The sequence below is a fragment of the Macaca nemestrina genome, chromosome 5, assembly GCF_043159975.1.
Source record: "Macaca nemestrina isolate mMacNem1 chromosome 5, mMacNem.hap1, whole genome shotgun sequence".
In the NCBI taxonomy this organism is placed as follows: domain Eukaryota; kingdom Metazoa; phylum Chordata; class Mammalia; order Primates; family Cercopithecidae; genus Macaca; species Macaca nemestrina.
Window position 1 is genome coordinate 133,868,235 of NC_092129.1, and position 8,282 is coordinate 133,876,516.

Below are 8,282 nucleotides of genomic sequence, written 5' to 3' on the forward strand. Positions count from 1 at the left end.
CTAAACTCTGATTTTTTTATCTTGCCCAAACTCCTAAGAGTCCTGGGGAGTCATGCCTTACAAATCATAAATTCTCATCAGCTGGGTTCTATTTATTCCCATATATCGTGACTTACTTTCGAAACTGACTCTGGCATAACATTATGAGACAAGGAAGAAATCAAATTGTTTTACCCCAAAAGGTGTTTCTTTGACATATTTTGAAATGACTCAGCAAAGCTGTTCTTTGTAGGGCGGAGGGCGGGGGGGCGGGGGGGGGGATTTGCATCTGGAGAGAATCTCCATTAACATAGCTAGATCTTTTTCTGCCAGACCTTCCCAATCCCAAAGAGATTAACTAAGATCTGAATAGAAGACATTTGTCATCTATTGTCTCTAAGGACAGTCACTATAAGACTTCAAAAGAACTTTGGTCTCCACAATCTTTTATCTTAACTTCAACATCCCCTTCCTATCAATCCAAAGTCTTTAGACAAACTCAGCCAATTGTCAACCAAAAAATGTTTAAATTCACCTATAGCCTGGAAGCCCCCATGCTTTGAGTTGTCCTGCATTTTTTTTTTTTTTTTTTTTTTTACCAAACCAATATATTTATTAAATGTATTTGTTTGATATATCATGCCGCTCTAAACTGTATAAAACCAAGCTGCGCCCCAACCACCTGGGTCACATATTCTCAGGACCTCCTGAGAGGTTACTCATATTTGGTTCAGAATAAATCTCTTCAAATATTTTACAAAGTTTGACTCTTCTCGTTTCAAACCACCCCTTACACCCCACCGCACTGTTCCAGGGAAAACATGGCCTGGGGCAGCCTCCTAAAGAACTAGGGTGTGGTGAGGACTCAGTCACAACTTGAGAGTCATCTCTCCTCCCTGGCAGAATGGGCTCCCTTTTTTCCCATCCTTCCTGTAAGGAACCATTCAGGCATTTTCCTGCGCCAACTTAAAGTTCTTATCTGTGGCTTGAATTATTTGGGTGTGGCGTAGAACTGGAAACTGTGTCGATGGTGACTGAGTCCTGGAATGAGAAAGTAAAAGCGTGTATTCAAAATAAATGCCCAGGCAACATACAATTTTAAGAATTCTTTACATCCTGAAATTCCATTTCCTCATCTCTTAGGTTCTTGATTTACTGGAGAGTATTCCTATTAGGCTAAAAGAATATAAGGAATAAGATGCTTTCTTTATAAACTACAAGATCTCATAGAGTGTCAGCTGTACCTTGTGGTGTTGTACAATAAAATGGCTTATGATGTCTGAGTCACAGCTTCTCAGTTATAGCTAACGGAGGCCCCAGGGAAAAGTGACTTATTAGCACTGAATCATTATTTTGTCAGCTCTTAAATAACGGGGTAAATTTAGCAATTATTTGTAGTCATGACACATTCTGATTCTAGCTGGAGCAAAGATTTTGAAACTTTAAACCAAATGCACCTGAGCATCATCCATCCATTCCACCGACCTGTCTGGAATAATTTTAACCAGCAATCTTAGTGCCCTCCTCCAACAACTCTTCCCCAGAGAGTTGCAAAGCGATTTTGAAATTTTTATCTGCGATTTACTAGCCTTTCCTGGAGGACAAGCCTGGTGATAAGAAAAAAAAAAAAAAAAAATACTGTATTTGGCTTGTTTTTCTTATTTCTTCACTTTTAATCCATCTGAATGTTTTCTGTATAGCTTGGGTTATTTATCAAAACCCAAAACACTATGCTTAGAAATAGTATCTTAGAATAACAGCTGAAGTTATTCTTAGGATTAAAAAACTGAATAAATGAGATTTATTTTTATGAGAATCATAAAGTTAGAAGAAATTGGAAGTCTTGTCCTTAAAAATAATCAGAAAAGTAACAAAAAAGAAAAAATCCAAATATCACAAGGAAGCAGTTTTGTTGATAATAAAAATGACTTTTAAAGGGCAGAAAGTAAAGTGTTAACATAAGACTGGGCTATGAGGAATTGCTGATAATGTATTACAGCTTTGCAACATTTAATTCCCATAGACTGTCAGAAAGCTGATTAACTGTAATCAGGAATATGATGTTTGCCATGTATTACAGGACCTTTTCCTTAGTGTGCTTTATTTGAGAAATTAAATATGTATTTGACCACTGCTTACATATACAAACTCAAAAAGAAATTTCCCAAATATCCATCATAGCAAGCATTTTTCATACTGCAGTCATACTTTGTCTAAACAATCGTTTATTTAGATTTATCCTGGTCTTTCATTTTCTCTGAATTTGCACAATGTCAGGTAAAAGTTTTGATACACAATTACCTTTAACCAAGTTGTTTTATTTTTTAAAAACAGCTCTATTACAATATAATTCACATGCCATATAATTCACCCACCTGAAGTGTATAATTCACTTGTTTTTGATGTATTTACAAAACTGTGCAACTGTCACAACAGTGAGCATTTCCATCACCCCCTAAGGAAATCCTGTGACCATCATCAGCCACTCCCCATTTCCCACCAGCCTTAGTTAGGTAAACATCGATTTACTTTCTGTCTCTATAGATTTGCCTATTCTGGACATTTCATATAAATGGCATCATAAAATTATGGTCTTTTGTGACAGGCTCCTGTAAGTTAGCATGTTTTTTGAGATTTGTCTATGTTATATTACTATAAGTATTTCATTTATTTTTATTGCTGAATAACATGTCATTATATAGTTATACCATGTGTTTTTTATCCATTCACCATTTGATGAACATTTTGGTTGTTTCCTCTTGGGGGCTAACATAAATAAATATTGCTATTTGAGAACTGATCTGTCCTCTTAATGTTAAAATTGGGCAAGTCAACCTGGCTTATAATATGAATCACTTCCTGTGACAAAACACTCTTACTCTTTAGGGATTCCAGTACTCCTTAAAATTTGGATTTGAAATATCAAATTGGGGTCAGGTGCAGTAGCTCATGCCTGTAATCTCAGCACTTTGGGGGCCGAGGTGGGTGGATCACCTCAAGTCAGGAATTCAAGACCAGCCTGGCCAACATGGTGAATCCCCACCTCTACTAAACATACAAAAATTAGTCTAGCATGGTGGCAGACTCCTGTAATCCCAGCTACTCAGGAGCCTGAGGCAGAAGAATCGCTTGAACTTGGGAGGTGAGGTTGCAGTGAGCTGAGATTGCACCATTGCACTCCAGCCTGGGGGAGAAGAGCAAGATTTCATCTCAAAAAAAAAAAAAAAGAAAGATCAAATTGGGATAATCTGTAAATTACTATACTTTACAAATAATTGGTGTCCCTTGAGAGCATTGTAGTGTTTGAAGTTTAGAAAAAGCTGTTTTTTCATTCGCAAAGAGATCTACCTTTCAGGAGTATCCATATACTGAAGATAAATGTAGGAGTTTAGGGGCTTTGATTTTTTTTGAAAATAGAAACGAATCCCCAAAACAATAATAGCCTACCACCTCATACATTTGTCATATGGACCACAATTTTTAACAAACATGAGAGACAGAAAGCATTATTGAACACATAAAATGTGAGCAGATCCCAAGCTAACTAGGGCAGTAGAAAAATATTCTTTTGCAGTGTTCATCAGTTAACTTACTAATTAGCATTATAATTGTTTTGAAGACTAGGAACATTTCCCCTGGAAGGTTCCTTTTTTCTTTCTTTCTTTCTTTCTTTCTTTTTTTTTGAGACAAAGTTTCATTCTTGTTGTCCAGGCTGGTGTGTAATGGTGCAATCTCGGCTTACCGCAACCTCCACCTCCCAGGTTCAAGCAATTCTCCTGTCTCAGTCTCCTGAGTAACTGGGATTACAGGTATGCACCACCCCGACGGCTAATTTTGTATTTTTAATAGATACGAGGTTTCACCATCTTGGTCAAGCTGGTCTTGAACTCCCAACCTCAGGTGATTCGTGCCGAGACCAGCTCAGTTGGGGAGACCCAACCCAGTGGCACTAGAGGAATTAATGACACACAGAAATATAGAGGTGTGAAGTGGGAAATCAGGGATCTCACAGCCTTCAGAGCTGAGAGCCCCAAACAGAGTTTTACCCACGTATTTATTAACAGCAAACCAGTCATTAGCATTGTTTCTACAGATATTAAATTAACTAAAAGTATCCTTTATGGGATAGGAAGGGATGGGCCGAATTAAAGGAATAGGTTGGGCTAGTTAACTGCACAGGAGCATGTCCTTAAGGCACAGATGGCTCATGCTATTGTTTGTGGCTTAAGAATGCCTTTAAGCGGTTTTCCACCCTGGGCGGGCCAGGTGTTCCTTACCCTCATTCCCTTTAACCCACAACCTTCCAGCTTGGCGTTATGGCCATCATGAACATGTCACAGTGCTGCAGAGATTTTTTTATGGCCAGTTTTGGGGCCAGTTTATGGCCAGATTTTGGGGGGCCTGCTCCCAGCAAATCCACCCCCCTCTTGGCTTCCCAAAGTGCTGGGATTACAGATGTGAGCAACTGCACCCAGCCTGGAAGGTTCATTTTAATCAGGAGTGGGAAGCGGTACCCAGCTGACTTAAGGATACCTAAAAGAATATCTTTATGATAGAACTACTATTGATAGTTAAATTGGAGTTAAGGAAAATTCAATATTCTTGCTTTTTAGTTAGTAAATGTATCTTAAGCCTTTGTTTCGTTCTCTTGTTTTCATCACCTTAATTTCCATTATCCCCTTTTTCATATATGGGCCTCGGTGCTCACAAAATATATTTTACACATTTATTAGCACTCTAGACAGGAAAATAAAAATGAGGAGCTAATTTTTTTTTTTTTTTTTTTTTTTTTTTTCTGAGATGGAGTCTTGCTCTGTAGCCCAGACTGGAGTGCAGTGGCATGATCTCGGCTCACTACAACCTCCACCTCCTGGGTTCAAGCAATTCTCCTGCCTCAGCCTCCGGAATAGCTGGGACTACAGGCAGGTGCCACCACTCCCATCTAATTTTTTGTATTTTTAGTAGAGATGGAGTTTCACTGTGTTAGCCAGCATGGTCTTGACCTCCTGACCTCTTGATCTGCCCACTTTAGCCTCCCAAAGTGCTGGGAATACAGCAGTGAGCCACCGTGCCTGGCCAATTATTTAATCAATTAAAAGAATGACATTTCCAGCCAAACAAAGAGAAAACCACTGTACAAAACTGCCTGTCTTCTGTTTTTGAATGAGTATTGTCAAACCCTAGCAACCTCTCTTACAGTTTCACTTTAGTCTCTGAACAAATTTGAGATGAGTCAAGAAGCAGCCAGTGAGCTCATACAGATTTCTAATATTCAAGAGTTTTAAAATTAGAAATGCCTCAATAAAGGGAGGTCTTACATGCTCCATGAAAGGAATCCATAATTGAATAATTAAGCTGCCTGATTTGCCTGTTCTGAGAGCAATGCCTGTATCAATAGGAGGAAATAAAGATTTTATAACTCTAGGAGAAGAGCTCTGTATGAAAAACTGAGAGGTAATATCAACTCTTTAAAGAACTGAATTTATTTTTGGCCTCTTAAGTAGTAAACTAAAGCCTTCTTAAAATTCATCTTAAGTGATTCTAATTTTTTTGTTGTTGCTATTTTCTGCTTTTAATTAACTCTTCTTTCAGTTGTGTTTTATTTCCTTTTTTACAGATTTTTGCTTTTTCAAATGTACAGAAAATTTCAAAGAATGCTTCAATAAACACCCATACCCTCTTTACTTAGATTGACCACTTAATATTTTGCCACATTCACTTTATCTCTGTCTGAATATATGGTAAGTGATAACTCTGTAGATAGCTGGAGAGAGAGAGAGATAGATACATAAACAATAGACAGATGTAGTCACACTGTCTAGACTAACAGATAAATGATGATAGGTTGATAAATCGATGGATAGATTGATTTACATAGGTCTTTATGGAACGATTTGAAAGTGGCATACATTATAACACGTACTGTTAAAAAAATTAGCATGCATTTCCTAAAACCAAGCAAATTCTCCTACAAAACCTTAATAAAATTATCACACTCAAGAAATCTATTGCCTATCCCATTGCAGTTGCCAAAAAAATTCACTATTGCCATATTGTGTCCAGAGTAGGTTCCTTCTGGTGGGTTCGTGGTCTCGCTGGAACTGCAGACCTTTGCAGTGAGTGTTACAGCTCTTAAAAGATGGCATGGACCCAAAAAGTCAGCAACAGCCAAGATTTATTGTGAAGAGCAAAAGAACAAAGCTCCCATAGAACAGGAGGAGACCCACCCCCAGTTGCGGCTGCTGACTGGGGTGGCCTGCTTTTATTCCCTTATTTGTCCCAGCCCACATCCTGCTGATTGGACCATCTTACAGAGCGCTGATTGGTCCATTTTACAGAGCGCTGATTGGTTCATTTTACAGAGTGGTGATTTGTCCATTTTATAAACCTCTAGCTAGTCACAGAGCACTGATTGGCACATTTTACAAACCTCTAGCTAGCCACAGAACACTGATTGGTGCATTTTACAATACTAGGTACAGAGTGCTGATTGGTGCATTTTACATTTCTCTTGTAAAATAGAAAAGTTCTCCGAGTCCCCAACTGACACAGAAGTCCAACTGGCTTCACCTCTCAATATTATTATCTACTATTCTGTCCTCATTTAAATTTCTACAATTTTCCCAAACTCATTTTTGATTATTGTTTTCTTCGATCCATGAGATGATCATGTTTTATGGGTAAAATGTAGTTGTTCTGTCTCTTTAATTTTCTCTAATCTAGAACATTGTCTCCATCTTCTTTTGTCTTTAGTATCATTGAATGACATTTTTGAAGAGTTTAGATAAATTTTGTTTGTTTTTCAAAAGTCTCTTTTTTTAATTTTCCTCATGATTTTGTACAGATTAAATATATTTGGCAAGAATAGTATATAGGTGATGTTTCCTCCCTTTTTTAAATTAAATATTGTTTCATAATCTTTTCCCATTTCAAGGCACTCATAGTTGTTGGCATCTATGTACATAAATGCTCTTGGCATACTTCTTTTTTATTTTCTTGACCCTTATTGTTTTTCCATATAGCCTTCTTTGAGAATATTCTTCTATTATTACCTAATGCTTCATTTTAGTAATTCTTCCTCTTTTACAGATATTTTATTATTTGTATCTAATTCCTAAAGCATTCACATTGTGATTACTCCTAAAATTAGAATCTGTGAAGTATTTGTTTTTTCCAATTCTTTTACTTTGATGAATAAATTTTTATATGCTCTACATAAACTTTGTATTATTGATTATGGAAAAGACTCCCATGTTCAATGTTGTTTCTTTAAACTTCCTGCTATTTAGTATCCAAATCACAGATCTCTCTGTATCTTTTGCCATTTTATATACTTAAAATATACTATATTATATACTCAAAATACAATGTTTGCCTTTTAATACATCAGACCTTATTTTTAAATAAAAAATGAAGTACAAAAATATCCATTAATACATTACTAAACTAATTAATTAATAAATACATTTTTGTAAGATTTATAGCTGATTATCAGACATTATAAATTTCCAAATATGTAAAGTGACTTTATAAAGTAAAAATAAAAGGCTTTAAATTTTTTGTTTTGATTTTTAGAGATAGGGTCTTGCTGTATTGCCCCACTGGAGTGCAATGGAACAATCATAGCTCACTGCAGCCTCACAACCTAAGTCTCAAGCAATACTTTTGCATCAGTCTCTCAAGTAGCTAGGACAACCTGCACACACTACCACACCCAGATAATTGTTCATTTTTATTTTTTGTAGAGACAGGGTCTCACTATGGTTTTCAGGCTGGCCTTAAACTCCTGACCTCAAGTAATTCTCCCACCTTAGCTTCCCAAAGCTCCAGGATTATAGATGTGAGCCACCATGCCTGGCTGGCTTTTTAATATTTTTTTTTAAAAATTGAGTTCTCAATTTTAGATTGAGTAAATGTTATAGTACTGATAATTTCCTTGAATACTGAGGACTATTTTTAAACTAGGATATTTAAATGGTAACCTAATGATGATTTTTTTTTCTCCTTCGGCTAAGGATTCTCGATTGATAGCTAATTAATTTTTGGTTGAACTAACTGAAACATCATGACAGATCTGAGCAGATTAAACTGTAAAAGGAAGGGACAACTATGTGAATATGGGGTTGTACTATGTCACAGATATGCAGATCCAAGGACATCTGAAAGAAATATTCCCAAGGTGAACGCTTTGATGTCATCAGAAATGTTTGGTTAGTGATTCCAAGTTGATTTGGTATTACTGCTTCTTTTTGCTGGCTCTTTTTTTTTTTTTTTTTTTTTGAGATGGAGTCTCGCTGTGTCAC